The sequence below is a fragment of the Amblyraja radiata genome, chromosome 2, assembly GCF_010909765.2.
Source record: "Amblyraja radiata isolate CabotCenter1 chromosome 2, sAmbRad1.1.pri, whole genome shotgun sequence".
Classification (NCBI taxonomy): domain Eukaryota; kingdom Metazoa; phylum Chordata; class Chondrichthyes; order Rajiformes; family Rajidae; genus Amblyraja; species Amblyraja radiata.
The window spans coordinates 79,026,482-79,053,156 of record NC_045957.1 but is presented as its reverse complement, the minus strand read 5'-3'; the positions used below and the strand labels follow the sequence as shown (position 1 = coordinate 79,053,156).

Genomic DNA, 26,675 nt, shown 5'->3' with positions numbered 1-26,675 from the left:
TGATATAAATAAACAAATTGTGCTTAGGAGCAGAATTGAGATAATGTAAGAAATGCTGGAAACTTTAAGAAAGTTGGGCACGTTTCTGGCATATTTAACCCAAGACCTTACATAAGTGATGGGTAAAGGAGCCAACATACTGAAGATATCCCAAAGGTCATGTTAGGGGAGGCAATAAAAAGATTTCAGAGGTGTTTAGATAACAAGAAATAGCTAACTGGAATAAAGGGAAACAAGGGAGGTTATAAACCAGGTTGAGGGCAATAAAACGATCATTAGATAAGAGAAGGTACACAAAATTGCTGGAGAAACTCAGCGGGTGCAGCAGCATAAGAGAGGTTAGAGAGCCCACTGAGTCCACAGCAGCCAGCGATCACCTGTTCACACGTTCTATGTTATTCCATTTATGCATCCACTGATTATACAATACAATACAATACAATACAATTTATTTGTCACTTGAACCTCATAGAGGCTCAAATGAAATTTTTTTTCTGCAGTCATACACACAAGAAAAAAAGACCCAAGACACAACACAATTTACACAGACATCCATTACAGCGCATCTCCTCCTCGCTGTGATGGAAGGCAAAAAAACTTATCTCTCCCCTGCACTCCCCATTCCCCTCCCGATGTCAGAGTCAAAGCCCCCGGCGGGCGATGGCAATTGTCCCGCGGCCATTAACGCCGCGCCGGGCGATGCAAGGCCCCGCTCCAGGTACTCCTCGACCCCGCGACTCGGGCGGGAGAAGTCGCCGTTGCGGAAGCCCCGAAAAGCTGTCTCCCAGCAGGGACCCGCGGGCTCCCGATATTACTGTCCACCAGACCTGCGGTTGGAGCCTCAGAATCTCCGAGGGTCGGGTCGCAGCAGCGCGCCACCACAGCTCCACCTGCTCCGAACTCGGCCAGCTCCGTGATGGTGAGTAGGTCCGCAGCTCCGCGACTGGAGCCCCAGGTCGTTCCTGCTGGAGGCCGCTCCACGTTGCAGCCCCAATGACAACGGAGACCCGACAGGGAAAAGGTCGGGTTCTCCGTGCAGGGGAAAGATTTTAAAAGTTTCCCCCCCCCCACCCCCCGCCCCCCGCCCCCCCCACACACACATACACACACACATACGCCATCAAAAAAAAATAAAAACTACATTAAAACGGGACAAAAAATAACAAAAAGACAGACGGACTGCAGAGGCCGCTGCGACGCACACTAGGGTAATTTACGCAAGGCAATTAACGTACAAATGCACATCTTCGAGTTGTGGAGGGAAATCAGAGCACCCATAGAAATCTCACATGGTCACATGGAGAACAGGCAAACTCCACTGAGTCAGTACCTGAGATCAGGATTGAAACCTACCAGATGCACAGCAGTCCCATCCTTTTGCACCCATTTATCAGAGAAACAGGAGAATTGTTTTTCAGGTTATCTAATTAACAAAGAACAGAAGGATACAGATAACCCAAACAAAATGAAAACAAGGATAAAAGATTACAAACCAACATTGATCACTGATAAATTATTTCAAAAAATGTAAAATCCATTTTCCAATATGTTCTGTTAAGGCCCAGAAAAAAAAAATGTTTGAGAAATTCACCACAGCTCTAGAAGATTTATTTGTATGTTGTCCTGATCTGAACTATGATTAAGATGGTGGCCGGGGTCCACGTGAAAGCCAGATTCAGGATATAAATCAAGTCCACAATTTCCTCCAACATGGAAGATAAAACAAATCAGACAAATAAGTAAATAATGTGACACAGTGGGGCTCCAGTGGTGGAGCTGCTGCCTCACAGCATCAGAGCCCTGGCTCCTATCCTGACCTGTGTGGGGTTTGGACATTCCCCTTCTTATCATGTGTGTTTCCTCCGGGTGCTCCGGTTTCCTCCCACATACCAAAGACGTGCTGGTTTGTTAGTTAATTGACCTCTGCAATTTGCCCCTAGTGTGGAGGAAGTGGATTTGAAAGTGGGATAATGGGACCAGTGTAAACAGATGATGAATGGTCAGCAGGACCTAGTGGACCAAAGGGCCTGTTTCCATGTTATATCTTTCAATCAATCAATCAATGCAATCAATCAAAAATAAGATTGTTAATAAGCCAGGAAAATATGTGATGCTGTCAGATGGTGGGAAGCTGCTAGTTCCTATCTTGAATACTACTCAGCTCCAACTGATGTATCACATACGCATTACATGACACATCTTTTTTTTAAATATTTAAACTATCTTTGAAGGTTAGATCTTTAATTACTATCAACATTGATTCAACTTCACCACCAAACATCAAGGTGCCAAACATAAGGTTGCAATTAGTCAGAGGCGGCATAAGGATACTGGTTTACAAAAAAAAACACGCAATTCTGGAATAACTCAGGTCAGACAGTATTTCTGGAGAACACGGATATGTTCTCTGTATCTTTCCTTTGTACTCTCTAGTGTACTTGAGGTTGACTTAATTGTATTTATGTATGGTATATCTGAATTGTTATGCCCCTGTCCCACTTAGGAAACCTGAACGGAAACCTCTGGTGACCCTGTGCCCCACCCAAGGTTTGTGTGAGGTTCCTGGAGGTTCCGGAGGTTTTGGTCACTCTCCCTAATGGTGGAAAGTGGTTTCCGCGTAGTCGAGGCTTCTTCTATGTTCCTGCAATCATTTCTAAAAAACCAAAACCGGCCTTGACTAAAAATAGGTTGCCGTTTGGTCGAAGCCAGTGTAGTGGGGTTTCTATTTACTTACTGGCAGTCGAAGGCCATCTCCTTCGCTGACCAGCCATTTTGATTGGCTCATTGGAGTTTTCAGCAAAGATACTGTAGGATGTTTGGTTTTCAGGACCTAGAAGATCCGCGGGAAGCCCGCTAACTTTATTAAACTTCTTAAAACTGTCTCCATTCCTTCTCCCCACCCCTTCTTTCCCCTTCTCTCCCCTTCTCTCCCCTTCTCTCCTCTTCTCTCCCCCCTTCTCTCTCCCCTTCTCTCTCCCCTTCTCTGTCCTTCTCTGTCCTTCTCTCCCCGTCTCTCCCTCCCTCCCTCCCATAGAAACATAGAAACATAGAAAATAGGTGCAGGAGTAGGCCATTCGGCCCTTCGAGCCTGCACTGCCATTCAATATGATCATGGCTGATCATCCAACTCAGTATCCTGTACCTGCCTTCTCTCCATACCCCCGATCCCTTTAGCCACAAAGGCCACATTTAACTCCCTCTTAAATATAGCCAATGAACTGACCTCAACTACCTTCTGTGGCAGAGAATTCCAGAGATTCACCACTCTCTGTGTGAAAAATGTTTTCCTCATCTCGGTCCTAAAAGATTTCCCCCTTATCCTTAAACTGTGACCCCTTGTTCTGGACTTCTCCAACATCGGGAACAATCTTCCTGCATCTAGCCTGTCCAACCCCTAAAGAATTTTGTAAGTTTCTATAAGATCCCCCCTCAATTTTCTAAATTCTAGCGAGTACAAACCGAGTCTATCCAGTCTTTCTTCATATATGAAAGTCCTGATATCCAGCGAATCAGTCTGGTGAACCTTCTCTGTACTCCCTCTATGGCAAGAATGTATTTCCTCAGATTAGGAGACCAAAACTGTACGCAATACTCCAGGTGTGATCTCACCAAGACCCTGTAAATTAAATGTCTTTATTTATATAGCACATTTTTAGTCAACTTGCATTGACCCCAAAGTGCTTCACATAATTACATTCACACACACAGGCAAAGGTGGGTGAAGTGTCTTGCCCAAGGACACACACAGGCCAAAGGTGGGTGAAGTGTCTTGCCCAAGGACACAACGACAGTATGCATTCCAAGCGGGATTCGAACCAGCTACCTTCCGGTTGCCAGCCGAACACTTAGCCCATTGTGCCATCTGTACAACTGCAGTAGAACCTCCCTGCTCCTATACTCAAATCCTTTTGCTATGAATGCTAACATAGCATTCGCCTTCTTCACTGCCTGCTGCACCTGCATGCCTACTTTTAATGACTGGTGTACCATGACACCCAGGTCTTGTTGCATCTCCCCTTTTCCTAATCGGCCAACATTCAGATAATGGCCTACTTTCCTGTTTTTGCCACCAAAGTGGATAACCTCACATTTATCCACATTATACTGCATCTGCCATGCATTTGCCCACTCACCCAGCCTATCGAAGTCACCTTGCAGCCTGCGAGCATCCTCCTCACAGCTAACACTGCCCCACAGCTTCGTGTCATCTGCAAACTTGGAGATGTTGCATTCAATTCCCTCGTCCAAATCATTAATATATATTGTAAATAGCTGGGGTCACAGCACTGAGCCTTGCGGTACCCCACTAATCACTGCCTGCCATTGTGAAAAGGACCCGTTTACTCCTACTCTTTGCTTCCTGTCTGCCAGCCAGTTCTCTATCCACATCAATACTGAACCACCAATACTGTGTGCTATAAGTTTGTATACTAATCTCTTATGTGGGACCTTGTCGAAAGCCTTCTGAAAGTCCAGATATAACACTTCCACTGGTTCTCCCTTATCCACTCTACTAGTTACATCCTCGAAAAATTCTATAAGATTCGTCAGACATGATTTACCTTTCATAAATCCATGCTGACTTTGTCCAATGATTTCACCGCTTTCCAAATGTGCTCCTATCCCATTTTTAAAAACTGATTCTAGCAGTTTCCCCACTACCGACGTTAGACTAACTGTAATTCCCCGTATTCTCTCTCCGTCCCTTTTTAAAAAGTGGGGTTACATTAGCTACCCTCCAATCCTCAGGAACTACTCCAGAATCTAAAGAGTTTTGAAAAATTATCACTAATGCGTCCACTATTTCTGGGGCTACTTCCTTAAGTACTCTGGGATGCAGCCTATCTGGCCCTGGGATTTATCGGTCTTTAATCCATTCAATTTACCTAACACCACTTCCCGGCTAACCTGGATTTCACTCAGTTCCTCCATCTCATTTGACCCCTGGTTCCCTGCTATTTCCAGCATATTATTTCTGTCTTCCTTAGTGAAGACAGAACCAAAGTAGTTATTCAATTGGTCTGCCATGTCCTTGTTCCCCATGATCAATTCACCTGTTTCTGACTGCAAGGGACCTACATTTGTTTTAACTAATCTTTTTCTCTTCACATACCTATAAAAGCTTTTGCAGTCAGTTTTTATGTTCCCTGCCAGTTTTCTTTCATAATCTATTTTCCCTTTCCTAATTAAGCCCTTTGTCCTTCTCCCAGTCCTCTGGTAGGCTGCTTTTTCTGGCTAATTTGTACGCTTCATCTTTTGTTTTGATACTATCCCTGATTTCCCTTGTTATCCACGGATGCACTACCTTCCCTGATTTATTTTTTTGCCAAACTGGGATGAACAATTGTTGTTGTTCACATTCACCATGACATCTATAAAGAGAGCCTACAATTTAGACTTAAAAAGTGCTAGAGAAACATTTTTCTCCAATATCATTAACAACAACACTAATAAGGCAAAAACCCTATTTGCAACTGTTGACAGACTGACCAACCCCCCAACACAAATACCACCTGAACTCCATTCCACGCAGAAATGCAATGAGTTTGCATTATTTTATACAGAAAAAATTGAAGGCATCAGACGTGCCATCAATATCACCGCTTCAAATAAAAATGTTGGATCACCACCCTATTTAGGCAAAGGTAATGTGGCAATGATTTTGCTTTAATGTCATAGACTCTAAAACTCTTGTGGAAACGGTGACACAACTAAGGCCATCCACCTGCTGCCTTGATGCTTTACCTACCAACATCTTTAAGAATGTTTTTGACTGCCTAGCAATAGACATACTGCAAATAGTTAACAGCTCTCTTCAATCAGGCAATTTCCCAAAAGCCTTTAAAACCGCAGTTATTAAACCTCTTTTAAAAAAGCGGAGCCTAGATGCCTCTATTATTAACAACTATAGACCAATATCAAACCTATCTTTCATAAGTAAAATCATTGAGAAAGTTGTCCTCCAGCAACTTAATCACTTCCTGGCTTCAACTGGCTGCTACGACAACTTCCAGTCAGGATTTCGACCTCTTCATAGCACCGAGACCGCCCTTATTAAAGTTGTAAACGACATCCGTCTTAACACAGACTCTGGCAAAGTTTCAATATTAATGCTATTAGACCTCAGTGCTGCATTCGACACTGTTGATCACTCAATACCTTTGGACAGGTTGGAAAAATGGGTGGGGTGACACCCGTGAAGACAGATAAGTATGGTTCCTACCATCACATTAAAGGTGATGGGTTTGTACTAACAGGGGGGGGGGGAAATCACACCTGGGTTGGGAACATGAAGAACTATCACACTTGGTAGTTATATACCAAAAGTATTCAAGGATAAAATTTGAATTAAGAAACCCATCACTTCTCGGCCTTTTGGCTAAGATCAAGTGCGGTATCTGTTCTCAGTTTAATATCTGATACATCCCTTGTCTAGGGACCATATATTACCAGTTCAGCATGCACCCCAAAGGGGTCTACCCTCCCACGAAAAAAGAACATGAGGGACTAGCTAACTGGAGAAGATATACTAAGGGTCATAAGGAAGCCTAATATGAACCTTTGGTACCAACAAACCCAAGATGGTGAATGTCGCACCATCATTGATATATAAGGGGTCATAAGAAGCCTAATATGAACCTTTGGTACCAAAAAAACAAAAATGGTGAATGTCGCACCATCATTGACTTTACCACTTGAGTATTTTCACCAGGTTACACACTTATGGAAAATTGTAACTGCTAACCATGGATATCCGAGGATACTTTATGGTAGACATCAAATTAAAAGATGCATACTATTCAGTACCCATTCATAAAATTTCAGAGATACCAATTTACCTGGATGGGGTACTATGGCAGTATAAATTATTGACAATGCCTAATATAAGCCAAAACTGTTCCCAGATATTCAAACCAGCCCTGACACTATTAAGGAACATATCGTCATGGCATGTCTCTATGATATTAACGACAGACAAATCCATGTGAATAGCTAATCAGCAGCATTAGCTACTAAAACTTATTTAGCCTGAGCCTGTCATACAATCCAAATAGATCTACGTTGACACCATTCACAACTATTGACTATCTGGTATTCAATTAACTCTACCCACTCATCTATAACATTGCCATAAGGAGAGTCAGCGTATGACACAACCTGTAACAATTAATGTTATCAATAAACCAACCATTCAACAAGTAGCTAGAGTAATTGGGAGTTAGTAGCAGCATTACCAGCTACTTAACTTGAACCTTTCCATTAGAGCTAAGGTGCTAATGTTTAAACTAAATACCCATACCCAGAACATGGTGGCAAATGGACTAATCTGGAGTTGTCATCACTATTAATAGCAATGTTACAAAATTTTGAGATTTTAAAAATCAAGTCTGTAATTTATCCCATCAGATAAAGCATAAAAATAAGTTTAATTTGACACCTAATTCACTTTCATATCTCAAGTATTTAAAAAGTTATGGCCATTTTCATACTCGGAAATGAGCATCTTGTTCCCTATTGATTTTCTATGGACATAACAAAATAGCTGTGATCGTGAACAGTCAAAAGCCCATAACTTTCTTAAAAATTAAGAGAACTGAATGAAATTTTCAGTTATCATAGATTGAAGCATTCTGAAACAAATATAAAATAATCTTACTTGGATGACCTGAAATTAAAGCATAAAATTAGTTAGTTACCTAATTGTAGCTAATTTCAGACTTCAATTACTAGATCTAAACATCTATCCATTTCTTAATAAATGATTAACAATTTTAAATAGCCTAAATGTCCAAATAATATTCATAAATAATTCACAATAAAACATGATTTTTAAATCTCATTTACATTAATTTATAGGCCAAATGGAAGGAATTCAGTGTTCAATTGCTGTAAATAAATGCCCATTTAAATCAGCTTTCCAGTGGGTCCCTGTGGAACGCGCTGGTTTAGAACGTTCACATTGCGGTAGATTTGTGCCCCCAAATGCCCAGAAAAATACTGCGCGATATAATGGGCCCAAAATGAGCTACTCGCAATATTAAACTTTGTATAAAGGGATCTTTAGAAGCCCTTTTTAATGTAAAAATATACAGCCTACCTTCTGTGGTTTGCTTTATGAGACCCTGCGGTTGCTGGCGGTCACGGGTTTAGAGATTGATTTTTAAACTACTATAACTATTATTCAAGGCCTTTAAACCTAATAATAGCTTTTGCGACGGGGTCTTCCAGCGATTTTTCGTTAATAATTAACTAGGCTGAACATCTTCGATTTGAACAGCCTAGAGAAAATCGCGTTTTAAACCCGCCCCCTCTAAACGGCGCCAAAATCGCGCACACCCGCAGCGGCAGATTTTCAACGACGCTTCAGGTAGGCTTTGCAACATACCTACTATTAACACTGGGCGTAAAACCTAGTTGGAAATATTGAGTACGTTCTATTGGTAAAAGCATATTATTCAGTAGTGCACCATTTTGCATGTTTGTTTATAATTAACAACATCACAGCGGTGGCATACACCAACCACTTGGGCAGAATAAATCGATATCATGTGACAATTTATTTAATAATTGGTAACCGTATGTGGTCAAACATATTCGACCATCAGCAAACTTACCTACCAGGTGAGCTAAATACTGTAAACAGACATATTAAACCAAAGTATTTGCTGAAATTACAAAGCAATATCGAACAACAGATATCAATTTCCCTGTATTTCAATTGAATCAGGGAACAGATCAAGTGTAGTATCTGTTCTTATCAGTTTAATATCTGATACGTCCCTTGTCTAGGGACCATATATTACCAGTTCAGCATGCACCCCAAAGGGGTCTACCCTCCCACTAAAAAAATACCAATGTATGTCGCATGAAACCAAACTTTGAGGCAGCGGCAATGAATACATTCCCGCTGAACTGGGGGGGGGGGGGGGGGAATCTAATCTCTATGTTCTCCCCCCTTTTTTTCTACCTCATCAGTCAGGTACTACGGCCTCATCAGTCGGGTACTACGCAAACCCACAGTCATGGTTCCCAGTGGTCCTCGACATGGTCATCAAAACCCTAATGATTTCCCAATAGCCCAGACTTATCAACTCACCCAGTTTCAGACATAAGCCACCCATGCCACGATAAATTAAACTACTGGGTTGCAGATGTGAAAAGACCATTACTGGGCCTGGGTTGCAGAATTGGGAAGACCACTGCTGGGCCTGGATTGTCAAACAGCACTATCGACACGATGATAGCATCCCATCGCATATCCACTAGGGAGTATACTTGGTGAACATCAAGAAGTGGGAAGATACTATTCAAATACAGGAACTACATATTCAACTACAACAAAACCTGTACTGGAGTTCCTGGCAGGTCTTCACCACAATGAAGGACTCAGCTACTGCACCATCAACACAGCCAGAAGTGCTCTGTCAGCCTACTTAACTCGGGCACCAGGACAACAGGCCATAGGGTACCACCCGCTGGTGATCAAATTCAGGAGAGGCATATTCAACTCTAATCCCCCAGACCTAGGTACACCCAAATCTGGGATGTCAGTGTGGACCTGACATACCTTAGGGGATGGTCACCAGCCAGGTCCCTCACCCTGGAACAGCCCACCCTGAAGACGGTCATGCTGATGGCCTTGTCTCAGCACAAAGGGTCCAGTTCCTCCATCTACTACGATTGGACAATATGGTTATAACACTAGACCGTGTTACATTTACCATTAGGGGCTGGTCAAACAGAGCAGACCAGGAACATCAGGTCTAGTCATGGAATTCCGGGCATACCCACCTGAACCAGGGTTATGTGTCATGACCCACTTATTGAACTACATCAACACAATAAGTAATCCTCAAGGGAGAGAGAAAGCCTTATGGGTCAGCCACAAGAAACCTTATGGTCGGGTGACGAGCCAAACTATCTTAAGTGGCTCAAGCAGGTACTGGGAGTTGCTGGAGTACATACTAACGTGTATAAATCTTACTCCACCAGGGCAGCATCCACATCAGTGACTAAGAGGATGGACGTGCCAATGGACCACATCCTGGCTACAGCGGGGTGGTCTAGGGAGCATACGTTCCAAACTTTTATAACAAGCTGCTGGCAGAACCTGTATCGTTTGCAGAAAAAGTATTAGAATCTGCAAAAAATATATAATTTAAGCCCGGGGGAGCATTTTGGTCTTGTTATTGTTAATAACACCATTATTGTTTTACAAACAGATTCATGGTTGATTACGATAACATACTTCCTCCCTCGAATGACTGCGGCAGCGAGTGAAGTATGAACTGTTACACGGTTTGAAATCACAGAGCTTTAAAATCTTCACGTAGTCACTCACGTGACTCCGAAGTAAAATAGTAAGATTAAACTAGAACTTACCAGTTTGAAGTTTGATCTGTATTTTATGAGGAGTAACGATGAGGGATTACGTGCCCTCCGCTCCCACCCTCATTAATAGAGATCAAACTGGTATCTAAGCTCTCCTTTTCTTTACTATATTTATTTCAATTACTGTGATTTCACACCGCTGCTTTGAAGTATGTCGCGCATGCGTGCTGGACGGGTTCTTCACGTAATCCCTCATCGTAACTCCTCATAAAATACAGATCAAACTTCAAACTGGTAAGTTCTCGTTTAATCTTACTATTATAACTGTTTTACCTTTGTTGCACCCATTTCTAATTTCCTGTATGATGCCATCCCTAACTCCACTACTACCGTTAGGTGGCCTGTACACAACTCCCACTAGCGTTTTCTGCCCCTAAGTGTTTCGCAGCTCTACCCATATCGATTCCACATCCTCCAAGCTAATGTCCTTCCTTTCTATTGTGTTAATCTGCTCTCTAACCAGCAACGCTACCTCACCTCCTTTCCCTTTCTGTCTATCCCTCCTGAATATTGAATATCCCTGGATGTTCAGCTCCCAGCCTTGGTCACCCTGGAGCCATGTCTCCGTGATCCCAACTATATCATAGTCATTAATAGCTATCTGCACATTCAACTCATCCACCTTATTACGAATGCTCCTTGCATTGAGACACAAAGCCTTATACAATTATGCTGAAAACTGGCCCTTTTTGATTTTTGCCCTGGATTTATCTGCCTGCCACTTTTACTTTTCACCTTGCTACTTATTGCTTCTCCCCTCATTTTACACCCCTCTGTCTCTACGCTCACACATTTAAGAAACCCTTTCCCTTTAACTCCATTCTCGAGTATCCCATTTGACACCCCACCCCCCTTATTCAGTTTAAAACCACCCGTGTAGCAGTGGCAAACCTGCCTGCCAGAATGCTGGTCCCCCACCTGTTAAGATGCAATCCGTCCCTTTTGTACAGTTCCCTCTTACTCCAAAACAGATCCCAGTGATCTAAGAATCTAAATCCCTGCCCCGTGCACCAGTTCCTCAGCCACACATTCAGGTCCCGTATCTCCCTGTTCCTGCTCTCGCCAGCACGAGGAACTGGACTCTCTAAAGTCACGCTGCAGAATATTCATCCCCTTCTTTCCGACATCGTTTGTGCCGACATGCACTACCACTTCCGGCTGTTCACCTTCGACCTTGAGGATTTTCTGCACTCTGTCCGTGACATCCTGGATCCTGGCACCAGGAAGGCAGCACACCATCCTTGAATCCCGTCTGTTGCCGCAGAAACCCCTGTCCGTACCTCTCACAATGGAATCTCCCACTACAATGGCGTTGCCTGACTTTGGCCTTTTTGGTTTTGGCTCAACAGCCCTATTCGCATCGCAAGCCAGTTCGCCGCTCAGTGTAAAAACGTCTTCTGTCCCGACAACTTCTAAGTGGGTGAACCTGTTCACAAGAGGTACAACACCCGGGGACGTTTGCATTCCATGCTTCTCTCCCTTTCTCACTGTCTCCCACCTTCTCTCTTCCAGTACCTTAGGTATAACAATCTTACTGTAGGACTTGTCGAGGACCCGCACTCTCTAAAGGACTTACCGTGCTCTGTGGAAGCCGTTTACCTTCCTCTTCATCGTGCAGACAGCGCTCCTCCGCTGTCCCTGGCCCGCACCTTCACGATGTGTTTGCGTGTGTGTGTGCGGTTGGTAGCATAGATCCTGTAGGATCTTTGGTCAGTAGATGCAGCTCACGCTTTTGTCGAGGCTTTCCAGGCAAGTGACCAAAACCTCTGGCGACTCATGGAAACCTTGGGTGGGGCGCAAGGTCACCAGAGGTTTCCATTCAGGTTTCCTAAGTGGGACATGGGCTTTAGGATAGCATGCAAAGGAAAGTTGTTCATTGTACTTTGGTTCACATGACCATAATAAACCTAAAGTTAACAACTGATTGCAACACCAATAGGCGATGTTTTGGGTCAGGACCATTCTTCAATGTTCATCTTCAGACGTTCCAACCTGAAGTGTTGGATTCTATCTAAATCTATCTAAAATGCAATTAGACTATCTAAAATAAGTATCATAAAACAATGTTAAAATTGATATAGGTATGAGATGGATATAAAACTGTCTGTCAACTTGAAATAACATATTTTATACTATTCTCAGAAGTCAAGGTTTACCATTACAAACTCTCTTGCTGAAAATGTAACCTTTGATGTTGCAAAATGGAATTTCAGTGATGTTTGCTTTTATTGTGACCAATGATTCTTCATTCTTCATAATCCATCCTATTATGTTTTGTTCACAACTGAAATGCAACATTGTATAGATCAACAATGATTTTTATGCTTTCTGTAATTCATTTCAGCTTCTGTTCCCACTGATTTAATGATGATAGATTGTCTTTGCTGTTTTTCATTATTTTCCTCATCATTCCTCCATAATCAAGGCTAGTTGAATTTCTCAGCATGATGCCCATCTATCTTTAGCAATAACGCATTCTTTTGCTTATGTGGATGGTGCACAACAACAGCACATGTCCGCAACAATATCAAATCCAATAATTAATTGTATAATCTTTTCCTTTGCCATAATGCTGATCATATATTAACGTGGGGCTCATTTATGACATGCATTTGTCTATTATCCAAATTATTCCTGATTCGGGAAGGTTTTATCACAATCTATTACTTCTGATAGTTAGTCTGTTTGTCTACTAGCAAACAAAATATAAATTCAGTGCAATTTCCACTAAATATATATTTTTGTCTTCCGTGTGCTCTTTTCTCTTGGCTGCATTCTGCATGAATTTCCCTTTCTTTCAGCCTTCATTCGGATATGCAGGTAGCACCGTTTGTTTCACCATCATCATTTTGTTCATCCAAGAGAGATATGTATTAATGGCCTGTACCACTTGGATGACCTAATCCATGAGTTTAGAAGTCTATGGCTTCCTACGACCACCCTCGACCTCAGTCTTCCACACCTAAGGCCAACTACGACTAGCTAAGAGTGGAAAATGATCACATGATACAATTATGAGCTGTTTGCATTTTGTTTCTTGGTCCAGTTAATGACCTACGGCTACCTACGACTACCATCATGACCTACAACCTACCTACGAGTAAAAAGTATCAATTTTTTCCATGACGACCTTTTTTTTACTCGTGGACATTTTTTATCAGGCTGGAAAAAGCGCTGTGACCTATCAGAGGCCACAAGTACGTGGAGACCACTTACAAGCATGAGGAAGAGTTACGAAGACCTCCAACGACCTCCTACAACCTCATGGCGACCATGCTGCGAGTATGAGTCAAGGGCAAACTCGGCAGAGGTCGCCAATTAGGTCGTGAAAGTGGGACAGGGGCTTTAGCGTCTACTTGAGAACAGTACATGTATCTACATCATGATTGATGGTACCATGCCCAAATCCTTGAAAGTCAAGTATTTTAATAAACATCGCTGATTCCCTTTCCTCAATGTACCTGTAATTCTGGGATTGGAATGTTTCACTGAACTAAATCTATTATTGGAATTATATGTAATTTGAATGCTGCAATCATAAGTAAAAGATTATGTAGAATTAGACAATGTTTATGGCATAGCTCAAGAGCCAATACTTTGAATACATGAATGATGAATGAATGAATGAATAGTTTATTGTCACATGTAACAAGTCACAGTGAAATTCTTTGTTTTTCATACCTAAACAAATAGTCACCACGTAGAGGTTGCTGACAAAGTTACATGGTATCCTGCAGCGGGTCCTCATTTGTTCTTCGCCCCACCCCCTCCCACCCTCCCTCCATGCTGTTCCCGATCACCAGGTCCACTTTTGTTCTCCCCCCACCGCCTTCCCAGCAGTCCCCACACACCGGATCCTCCTTTGTTCCCAGCGATGAGTCCTGCAGTCGGCATCATACGTGGCCCATCCTCAACCGCTGCCGGCCTCATCGATCGCCGCACCGCCGACTGTAGGTCGACTCATGAGGCTCCGTCGGTCGCAAGGCTCCGTTGACCTAGACAAGCTTCATTGATCCGGGAGCCTCCACCAACCGCACGAGGCTCCACCAACCCAGCGAGGATCCACTTACCATATATGTTGACTTTAGGTGCATATGGTCAATATGGAATCTCTGGAATTCCAAGGGTTTAAGGCGAGACCATTGAAGCTATTCAAAGATGAGATGAAGAAACGTTTGATACATCAGGGAATTAAGGATTGGAGCGTAATAACCATAAATAATATTGAATGACAGGAACAAGTCATCCCAAGGATGCTGCTCTTATTTGCTTATGTGGTTTTATATACATGAAAAAATTTATGCTCCCTAATCCCTCAAATATTAAGCACAGAAATGTATTATCACATACCTGTGTGGCACCCAGGAAATACTTATAGTTTAACTCTTCCTAATTAAAGGGGATATATTTGTCTTAAAGGTACAGTATTGAAGATTCGATGAGTTAGCAAGGTATGACACGCTGATTAGTGACGGCACAGTGATACAGCAGTAGAGTTGAGGCCTAACAGCACCAGGGACCCAGGTTCGATCCTGACTACGGGTGTCGTCTGTATAGAGTTTGTACATTCTCCCAGTGATGGCTTTGGTTTTCTCTAGGTGTTCCGGTTTCATCCCACATTTCATTGATGTACAGATTTGTAGGTCAATTGGCTTCTGTAAATTATCTCTAGTGCGTCGGATGCATAAATTAAATAACACAGATCTAGCTTGAGGCTCAGTTAGAAATTGGCAAGTATGATGTTGTGGGAATTATAGAGGCATGGCTGCAAGAGGGCCAGGGCTGGTAACTGAATATTCAAGGGTATACGTCCTATCGAAAAGACAGACAGATGGGCAAAGGGGGTGGTGTAGCTCTGTTGGTGAGGAATGAAATTTAGTCCCTTGCAAGGGGTGTCATTGAAACGGAGATGTGGAGTCAGTATGGATAGAACTAAGGAATTGTAAGGGTCAAAAGACCCTAATGGGACTTATCTACAGGCCCCCAAATAGTAGCCTGGATATAGGGTGCACGTTGAATCAAGAGTTGAAATTGCCATGTTGTAAAAGTAATGCTACGGTTGTTATGGGAGATTTCAACATGCAGGTAGATTGGGAAAATCAGGTTGGTACTGGACCCCAAGAAAGGGAGTTTGTGGAGTGCCTCCGTAATGGATTCTTAGAGCAGCTTGTACTGGAGCCTACCAGGGAGAAGGCAATTCTGGATTAGTGTTGTGTAATGAACCGGATTTGATAAGGGAACTTGAGGTTCGGGAGCCATTAGGAGGTAGTGACCATAATATGATAAGTTTTAATCTACAATTTGAGAGGGAGAAGGGTAAATCGGAGGTGTTTCCGTGCTGTAATTGTTATATGGTTATATGGTTATATGGAGTAAATCGGAGGTGTCAGTAATACAGTTGAACAAAGGGGATTATGGAGCCATGAGGGTGGAGATGGCCAAAGTTGACTGGAAAGATACCCTAGCAGGGATAACAGTGGAAAAACAATGGCAGGCATTTCTGGGAATAATACAGAAGGTGCAGGATCAGTTCTTTCCAAAGGGGAAGAAAGATTCCAAGGGGTGTAAGGGGAGGCCGTGGATGACAAGGGAAGTCAGGGACAGTATGAAAATAAAAGAGAAGAAGTACAACATAGCAAAGATGAGCAGGTAGCCAGAGGATTTGGTAACTTTTAAAGAGCAACAGAAGATAACTAAAAAGGCAATACGGGGAGAAAAGATGAGGTACGAAGGTAAGCTAGCCAAGAATATAAAGGAGGATTAATTTTAAGACCAAAGTTGGACCCTTGAAGACTGAAAAGGGTGAATTTATTATGGGGAACAAGGAAATGGCAGATGAGTCGAATAGGTACTTTGGATCCGTCTTCACTAAGGAGGACACAAACCTTCTTCCTGATATAGTAGTGGCCAGAGGATCTGGGGTGACGGAGGAACTGAAGGAAATCCACATTAGGCAGGAAATGGTGTTGGATAGACTGATGGGACTCAAGGCTGATAAATCCATAGGGCCTGATGTTCTGCATCCCAGGGTACTTAAGGAAGTGGCTCTAGAAATCGGGGATGCATTGGTGATTATTTTCCAATGTTCTATAGATTCAGGATCAGTTCCCATGGATTGCAGGGTAGCTAATGTTATCCCACTTTTTAAGAAAGGTGGGAGAGAGAAAACCGGGAATTATAGACCAGTTACCCTGACATTGGTGGTGGGAAAGATGCCAGGTTCAATCATAAAAGATGAAATAGCGGTACATTTGGTTAGCAGTAACAGGATCGGTCCGAGTCAGCATGGATTTACGAAGGGGAAATCATGCTTGACTAATCTTCTGGAAATTTTTGGGGATGTAGCCAGGATAATGGACAAGGGAGAGCCAGTGAATGTGGTGCATCTGGACTTTCAGAATGCATTTGATAAGGTCCCACATAGGAGATTGGTTGGCAGACAGGAAACAAAGAATAGGGATTAGCGGGTCCCTTTCAGAATGGCAGGCAGTGACTAGTAGGGTACTGCAAGACTCGGTGCTGAGACCACAGCTATTTACAATTTACATTAATGATTGAGATGAAGGGATTACAAGTAACATTAGCAAATTTGCAGATGACACAAATCTGGGTGGCAGTGTGAACTGTGAGAAGGTTGCTATAAGAATGCAGGATGACTTGGACAGGTTGGGTGAGTGGGCAATGCATGGTAGATGCAGTTTAATGTGGATAAATGTGAGGTTATCCACTTTGGTAGCAAAAACAGGAAGGCAGATTATTAACTAAACCGTGTCAAGTTGGAAAAGGGGAAGCACAATGAGATCTGCGGGTCCTTGTTCATCAGTCAATGAAAGTAAGCATGCAGGTACAGCAGGCAGTGAAGAAAGCGAATGGCATGTTGGCCTTCATACAAGAGGAGTTGAATATAGAAGCAAAGACGTTCTTCTGCAGTTGGTACAGGGCCCTTGTGAGATCACACCTGGAGTATTGTGTGTAGTTTTGGTCAGGAAATTTGAGGAAGGACATTCTTGCTATTGAGGGAGTGCAGCGTAGGTCCACAAGGTTAGTTCCTGGAATGGCGGGACTGTCATATGCTGAGAGAATGGAGCGGCTGGGCTTGTATACTCTGGAATTTAGCAGGAAGAGGCTGGATCTTATTGAAACATAAGATTATTAAGGGTTTGGACACGTTAGAGGCAGGAAACATGTTTCCGATGTTGGGGGAGTCCAGAACCAGGGGCCACAGTTTAAGAATAAGGGGTAAGCCATTTAGAACGGAGATGATGATACACTGTTTTGCACAGAGAATTGTGAGTTTGTGGGATTCCCTGCCTCAGAGGGCAGTAGAGGCAGGTTCTCTGGATACTTTCAGGAGAGAGCTAGAAAGGGCTCTTGAAGATAGTGGAGTCAGGTGATATGGGGAGAAGGCAGGAACGGGGTACTGATTGTGGGTGAACAGCCATGATCACATTGAATGGCTGTGCTGGCTCGAAGGGCCGGATGGCCTACTCCTGCACCTATTGTCTATTGTCTATTGTCTATTGTTTGGATGAATATTGATCACCACAGATTCTGCCGGCTGTAGGCCTTGTCTCCACGCTATATCTCCAGACCTAAAATTAACTATTAACCAAAAGAAAAGATTTTGAGTAGATTCTTAAGATAGATGCTTTGAGCATATTTCTCCAGAAGGAAATCTCAAACTAATGAGTATATTCGCAGGATGAAGGGACACTCAGTTGAGGTGGATGATTATCTTTCACAGCATTGTCAATGTTTAGAATATTACACCTCAGAGGGATGTATTAACTCTTCTAAACTGCAAATTAGGTCGCCGCAGTGGGACAGGCCCTTTAATAATAATAATAATAATAATAATAATACATTTATAGCACATTTAAAAACAACTCAAATTGCCCAAAGTGCTTTACATCAGTGCAGGTACTAATTTGATACATACAACGGTAGACAGACCTAACATAGAAACATAGAAACTAGGTGTACGAGTAGGCCATTCGGCCCTTCGAGCCTGCACCGCCATTCAATATGATCATGGCTGATCATCCAAATACATAACAATACATACATAAGTGTTTACAGTGCCCTCTCAGAGGGGCTCAAAAATGCCAGGTAGTTGAAATAGATTTTGGGTCGTGTCTTAAAGGAGTCGATGCTGGGGGCAGTTCTGATGAGGAGCGGGATGCTATTCCACAATTTAGGTGCTGCAACCGCAAAAGCGCGGTCACGCTGGGGCTTTAAGGGGCTGTCCCACTGCGGCGACCTAATCTGCGAGTTTAGACGTTTGCCCTCGACTTTGCGGTGTGTGTGTGTGTGTGTGTGTGTGTGTGTGTGTGTGTGTGTGTGTGTGTGTGTGTGTGTGTGTGTGTGTGTGTGTGTGTGTGTGTGTGTGTGTGTGTGTGTGTGTGCGCGGTCGATCCAGCTCGATGTTTTCCAGGCGAGTGCCCTTAAGCTTGAAGGTCGAAGACACGCTTCTTAACCAGCGGATTAGGGTGCTGCAGTGGAAAGCCCCTATAGGCTGTTGAAGCTGAGATAAAAGATCCCATGGCAGTATTTCACATAAGAGCCAAAGAGACATTCCCAGTCTCTGAACATTATACATCCCTCAAATAATATTTCAAAATTGAATAATTGGCTTCTGAGTGACACAAGACACTGCAGATCCAAAAACAAAACTGCTGAAGGATCTCAATGGATCAAGCAGCATCTGTAGAGAGAAATGGATGATGTTTTAGATTGGGACCCCTATTTAAACACGAGAATGGACCGACCTGAAATATTGTCTGTCGATTTCCTTCCACAGATGTTATCTCATCTTCTGATTTCCACCACTAACTCTTTTTTTATTCTGGTTTAGTGAGAAATCTGAAAATGATTGCAGCCATTGTGCAGAAAAATGACTGCAGTATTTCCTCCAGTGCAATTGACTTTAGCGAACTTTTGAACATCCTGAAGGGGTTGAAAGGTGCCTAGTAAATTCAAGGCTTACTTTATTTCATTTACTTAACACTCTGGTATGGATTTTGTCTCCACTTGAATGTATTATCTTCTGCAACCACTACAGGTGGCATCAAGCTTCTACACTGTGCATTGAGGGATAAAGATTTAATGTTGGTTTCAATGACAAGACTGATATGAGAGCTGTACTCAATGAAGATAAGACATGGGTCAGTGGCTTGTGTGAATTGGATTTTGTGTAGGACGAGAATGAGAGCCTGGTATAGAAATTGAAGTAATAAAATTATCAATGATGGGATGGCAGCAATGGGAACAATATAATATTATATTGGGCAATGTTGAGGAAGTACAAATAAGCATTCCATATGATGGATAGAATATATAGTTTACAGCCTTGATAAGCATCAAATAGGGTGTGAAATGAACAGCTGCACAAAGGGACATTGGAATAGATTTATTCTGAAGGACCAGGATATTATACCACAATCACAAGCGCATTTAATTCAGTTACAAGGTCTGGAATTTGCTGGAGAAATTCAACATACTGATTAGTTTAAGCACATGTTAATCAAAGAATCAAATTGTGTTAATATATTACAAATGTATAAGTGAATGATCCTATGATAAAGGCAAAACCTATTACCAAATTAGAAATACTTTAACATTAAGGATGCTGCACAGTCAGTCTATATCACAATAATTGGTGCAATGTATCTTGTTATTAAATAAATAAATAGCAGAGAAGCTTGACATACTATTTGACAATAATTAAATCCAAAGTCAGTTGACTAACTTTGCAGCACAATGCCAATTAGTCAACTGACTTTGGATTGAATAGAAATCTATTCAATACAGGTCATATTGACTGAATCATTATGTTTTCTGGATTTGTTAACCAGTTCTGAATTGTACTCCTGCATTATATTCAACTTAGGTTTACGTTTATTATTGCAACCTGTACCGAGGTACAATTAAAAGCTTTGTTTTGCATGCTATCCACTCAGATCAGATAATACCACACATAAAGAAAATCAAATCAAACTTGTACAATAGATAAAGAAAAGGGAAAGATACAGAGTACAGGGTGCAATACATAGATATAGTGTGTCCTTCCTTGAATGTAAGTAATCATGCAAAAAAAAATGTTCTAACATTTCCAATTAATGGAGGGCTACACTCAATCTTATTCTTCTGCCAACCCTTGGGATGGCTTGTTCCTAATATATAGTTTCATGCAACATTAAAACAGGTGCTTTGGTACAAGATTGAATTCTAATCATTAAGCATCCATTTATACACATCCGGCTTCCCAGCCCTGTGTCCTCTAGGTAACTGATGAATCCAGAGGAGACTCCGATCTATCCATTTTAATTATCTTTTCAACTTTGCCTTAAATAGATTCAAATAACTTGCTTCTCCAAACATTTGAGGAAGAGTTTCAAAAGCTCATGACCTTGAGAGAAGATAAAAAGTTCACCTCACTTCTAAATGGGTGATCCTTTAAATTTATACAATCACTAGACTAAATGGAACCCCTTGGGTCCTATTCTCCCAATGCAATATTCCACCACTCATCCATAGCCCCCAACTGCGCAGGCGCGACTGACGGGTTCCCGTTGTGACGGCAGAGATCCCCATTGTGACTCGAGTTACACCAACCCTCCCCAACTGTGCCTCGCCATCATGACAACCCTCCCGCAACTGTGCCTCGCCATCCCTCTTCCTACCCTGCCTTCTCCATTCTCCCTCACACCCCAGCACTCCCTCCTCTTCAACCTCCCTCTTCTTTCCCCTGTCCTCCTCCCCTACCCCACTCCCTCCCTCACCTCTCCCTTGCTCTCTTTTCCCCTACCTTTAGCCACTACCTCCCTCCATAACCACTCTCCCCTCCCTACCCTCTCCTATCCCTCTATCCCTCCTCCTCTCCCACTGTCCCTCCTCACCTCCCCCACTTTCCTCAACCTCTCTCTCCCTATCCCCTATCCCTCCTCCTCTCCCACTGTCCTTCCTCACCCTCAAATCCCCCATATCCCTCCTGACCTCCCCAGGATCTCGATGTAAACCAGTTCCAGCCCTGTTTTCACCAGCATGGCGGCAATGAAATGTATTTGAGGCGGGGTCTGTCGAGTGAGGGGCGGGGATGCGAGTGTCCTGGAGCTGGGGAGGGGGAGGGCTTGAGGCAGGGCTGTCGGGGGAGGGGGGTGCGACCATCCTGGAGCTGGGGGAGAACTTAAGGCGGGGGCTGTCGCGGCCGGTCAGGGGGTGCGAGCGTCCTGGAGCTGGGGAGGGGGGGGAGCTTGAGGCGGGGGCTTGAGGCGGGGCTGGCGGGAGAGGGTGACCATTCTGGAGCTGGGGGAGTGGGAGATCTTGAAGCGGGGGCTGGCGGGGAAAATCGGGGGGGGGAGCTATCCTGGAGCTGGGGGAGGGGGAGGGGGTTGTCGGGGGGAAGGCGGGGGGGGGGGGGGTGACCGTCCTGGAGCCCGGGGGAGAGGGAGGGCTTGTGGTGGGGGCTGTCAGGGGGCGGGCAATCAACTTGGAGCCAGGGGGGGATGGGGAGGGCTTGAGGCGGGGGTTGTCGGGGGCAGTCAGGAGGGGGTGGGGGCGAACGTCCTGGAGCCGGGGGAGGGGTAGGACTTGAGGTGGGGGCTGTCGGAGGGGCAGGGGGGGTCGAGCATCCTGGAGCCAGGGTAGGGAGAGGGCTTGTGGCGGGTGTTCAAGGACAAGCTTTTCCAGTAAGTACGACTCCTGCACATGCCTGGAACATTATTAACTTTATTAAGTCATCAATGGCATATTACACATATCATAACATCCCCTCTTTTTCCAAAAGAGAAAAACGTACAGCTGTACAATGTATATATCTATCCAAGTGAGTACATTTTACTAAAGTTTTACTAAAGTAAAATTTCATTTCCTTCTCATTATCTTAATCTCTTTTTGCTGGTTCACCTCATAGGTGCGACACACATCATTTGGTTGTTTCACCAGCTGATCACACTGGTGAAATGACCAAATGTATTCTGATGGAAACGCAAATACCATGGCGAGCATCTCCTTCTCAATCGAGGCATATCACGATTCGGTGTCAGTTATTGCTCTGCTTGCATATGCGATGGGACGTCCTTTTTGGAGCAAGGTTGCCCCCAGTCCCTTGATGCTCGCATCACACTGAATCGTCAGCTCCTCCTTGGGATTGTAGTACGCTAAGGTACCATCTGTCTGATTTTGGACATTGCTTTGTCCTGCTCAGCAGACCACTCCCATGCTATGTCTGGTCTCGTCAGCTGTCTGATGGGCTCAAAGACTGAGTAAAAATGGCTCAGGTAGTTGGCAAATCCAACTAGCCTCTGCACACCCTGTACATCTGAAGGTGCCGGCATATTGACCACATCTGTGATCATTTTTGGGTTGGGTTGCATTCCTGTGCCAGTAATCACATGTCCTAAAAAGGGTATCTCAGTTGCTCTGAAAACAGACTTGTCCTTGTTAAGTTTGATGTGTTGCTGTACACATCACTGAAGCAAATGCTCGAGCTTCGTGTCATGGTCGATGGCCACATCTTCCATCACCTCTCCCTTACCATAGATAAGGATGTCACCTGCAACGCAGATCACTCCAGGTAGCTCTTCGAGCGCTTGATGTAATCTTCACTGGAAGATTTCAGACGATACACTTAATGGCAATCAACGTCACCGGTAACGCCCGAAAGGTGTGTTGAATATCGTCAGATTGCACGATTCGTCATCAAGTTTCACCTGCCAGAAAGCTTTACCATGCACCCTAGCTCCGTCTTCACCTTCTGCTTTATCGCATGACGTTAACGTCGTGGCGGTAAGACTGTGGGTTGCACTTCCTCGTCAATCTGCAGGTGTGTTTCAATACAATACAATACAATACAATACAATACAATACAATACAATACAATACAATACAATACAATACAATACAATACAATACAATACAATACAATACAATACAATACCATTTATTGTCATTTGAGCCTCAGTGAGGCTCAAACGAAATTCCGTTTCCACAGCCATACAAACAAAGACAATTTCCTACCGACATACACACAATTTAATTCACACAAACATCCATCACAGTGAACCCACTGTGATGGAAGGCAAAGTATTTTTCTCTCTCCTGTTCTCCATTTCTCTCCCGATATCCAAGCCCCAGGCGGGCGATGCTAAGTCCCACGGCCATTTTAGGCCGTGCCGGGCGATTTACGGCCCCGCTCCCGGTCTAAAAGTCACAATGTTGGAGCCCCCGGCGGGCGCTGGAATGTCCCACGGCCATGAAGCTGCGCCGGGCGATGTATGGCCCCGCTCCGGGTCGTTCCAACTCCACGACACGAGCTGGAGAAGTCGTGTTGCGGGAGCTCCGGGAAGCGCTCTCTCTCCCCCCGGACCCGCGAGCTCCCGATGTCCCAGTCCACCGGACCTGCGGCTGCGTTGCTGGAGCCTCCGAGCCCCAGGAGTCGAGTCGCAGCAGCGAGTCACCACCGCTCCCCACGCTCCGAGGCCGGCCAGCCCCACGATGGTGAGTAGTCCGCAGCTCCGCAGTCTCCCGAGCCCCCGGGTCGTTCAGGTTGGAGGCCGCTCCACGGTGCTAGGTCCCAACGACAACGGAGACCCTACGTTGTGGCGGTAAGACTGTGGGTTGCACTTCCTCGTCAATCTGCAGATGTGCTTCACCAGGCAGCTCTCCTAGTTTACCGTCGAACACCTCTGCATAGCGTTCTTCAGTCTTACCCGCTTTCTCTTTTACGACCTTCGATGTGTGTACACGATGAAAGCTGTTGTCATTTACAGTGATCAATACAATACAATACGGTTTATTTGTCACATTGCACATAAGTGCAAGTGAAATGAATATGTCAGCAGCGGTACAATGATAAAGAACACACACAAAAACACAATAAAAATTTAACACAAACATTCAACACAGCATTCATCACTGTGGTGGAAGGCACACAATTTGGCCAGTCCTCCTCCATTTCCCCCCGTGGTCGGGACCTCAACCCTCCGCAGCCGTTGCTGCGGGCGTCCAGATGGTAAAAGGACAAGGTACAAGTCCAGGTAAGTCCAGAGTTGGCTCTTCCCCACCAGAGACCGCGGCTTTAAGTTGGTGTAGGCCGCAGGCCGGCGGTCGAAGATTTAAAGTTTAAAGTTCCCGCCGCGCCGCAGCCAGAAACACCGCAGACCGCAGGGCCGGCGGTCGAAGCTTCCCTCCAGGGGTGATGGGAAGTCGCCACCGCGCCCGCGGTAGAAGTTGGCCGCGGGCCGGCAGTGATGGCTTCTTCTTCCCCCAGGTCCCCCACGAGGGATCCCGGGCCGTAGATCATATTCCCTTGTTGCATTCTTATGCCTTCAAAGCAATTTGTGAAAGTGCTTCAAATTATTTATCTATGACTTCAGTTGCCTTAAAGATAAAGGAAGGCTTGAATTTATATTGCACCTTTAATTTATTTTTATGGGTGCCACAATGCTATAGTGAATTACAGTCACTGTAAGTGTTTGAGAAATGCGAAAGCTAATGTGTCCACAAGTAATGTTGTAACATTGATCAGATATTTTATTGATTGAAGAAGGACCACTATCCTTTTAGGTTAGTCAAGGGTCAGTTTGTGGCTCTTTGATTTCTGAATCAGTAAGCTTAGTTCCGGTTCCACATTAGAGACTCAAACTCAAAAAATTAGGGTGTCATTCCAGTGCACAACTGAGTAACTGCTGCACTCTAACCGCCCTTCAAGGGAGAAACCAAACAGAAGTCCTTGTTTCCTGCCTCCGGTGATTGCAAACTATCTCACAACACCATGTTCTTCTTCTTCTTGCGTATGGCGTGCACAGCCTAAAGTTGTAGGACAACTTCTTCTATTTGATCTGATTTGATTGTGCACACCAGGTTGATTGCATTTGTCGAAACAGGGCGGACCACGCAAAGGTTGAAATTTCCCACCCCGACACCATGTTGAGTGTGCTAAAAGAAATTATAATTTCAATCACATTCCTCAATCAACACTTCCAAAATAGATTTTTGGGCTATAGGTTCCTGAACTACAAGCTTGCCTAAATAAATCTTCAGGTAATTTTATTTTAAGGTAAAATTCAATTCAAAAGATATTGTTAAACAACCTTAAAATAACTTATGCCAGAAGATTGTTGTGACTCAGATCAATATGTCATAGGGGGACAAAGTAACCAAATAACTTTGGCTGTGACTGATTCCACTTGTAGCGGAAAGATTAGACATGATTAAAATCAAGCCATCCACTGTGTGCGTATACAGGATAAAGGGAATAATGTTCAGTGCAAGATAAAGTCCAATAACATCCAATTCAAGGTAAACGAGGGTCTCCAATGAGGTAGCTTGTCAGGACTGCTCTCTACTTGGTGAAAGGATGGTTCAGTTGCTTGATTAAAGTTGGGAAGAAACTGTCCCTGAATCTGGAGTGATGCATTTTCACACTTCTGTGCCTTTTGCCTGATCGGAGTAGATGGAGTGTCCAGGGTGAGGCTTGTGCTTGATTATGCTGATGGCCTTGCCGAGGCAACAAAAAAAGCATAGATAGAGTCAATGGAAGGGAGCTTGGTTTCTGTGATGGTCTGTGCCACATCCACAATTCTCTGCAATTTCCTGCAGTCTTGGATGGAGCTGTGATGCATGACAATAAAATGCTTTCTGCAGCGCATCTGTTACAAATTGGTGAGAGGTGGTGGGGACATGTCAAACCTCCTAAGCCTCCTGAGGAAGTAGCGGCATTGATGTGCTTTCTTGGCCATTGCTTTAATATGGCTAGTCCATGAAAGTTGCTGGTGATATCTACTCCTAGGAACTTGAAGCTTTCAACCATCTCTACTTCTGCGCTGTATATAGATCCTGGTATGGTTCTCTTCCTGAAGTCGATCACAATCTCCTTTGCCTTGCTTACATTGAGGGAAAGGTTGTTCTCTAGACACCAGGTTCCAAGCTTCTCAATCTCCTTCCTTGTCATTATTTTATATCCAGCCCACTACAGGCGCGTTGTCTGCAAATTTGTAAATTGAGTTGCATTTGTATTTGGCAGCACAGCAAAGTTGTGCGTGTATAAGAAGTAAAGAAGGGGGCTGAAAATACATCCTTGTGGAGCACCTGTTGAGGATTTTCGCAGAGGATGATTTGTTACTTATCCTCACTGATTGTGGTCTGTTGGTCAGGAGGTCAAGGATCCAGTTGCAGAGGTTTGCGCTGACTGAGCCTGGATGGGTATACAAAAACAGGGATGTAACTCTAGGATTAGGAATAGGAATACTTTATTGTCACTTGTGACTAGGCACAGAGAGATT

The 26,675-nt window shown here is 43.9% G+C and overlaps 1 protein-coding gene and 2 pseudogenes across 1 annotated transcript in view; all 3 read left to right on the top strand.

Moving 5' to 3' along the window:
- LOC116985123 overlaps window positions 1-26,675 on the top strand; it is a 102,588-nt gene that overhangs the window by 32,012 nt on the left and 43,901 nt on the right. The window lies entirely within an intron of this gene.
- On the top strand, window positions 6,360-6,470 carry LOC116970608 (annotated as a pseudogene).
- LOC116970614 lies at window positions 8,719-8,824 on the top strand (annotated as a pseudogene).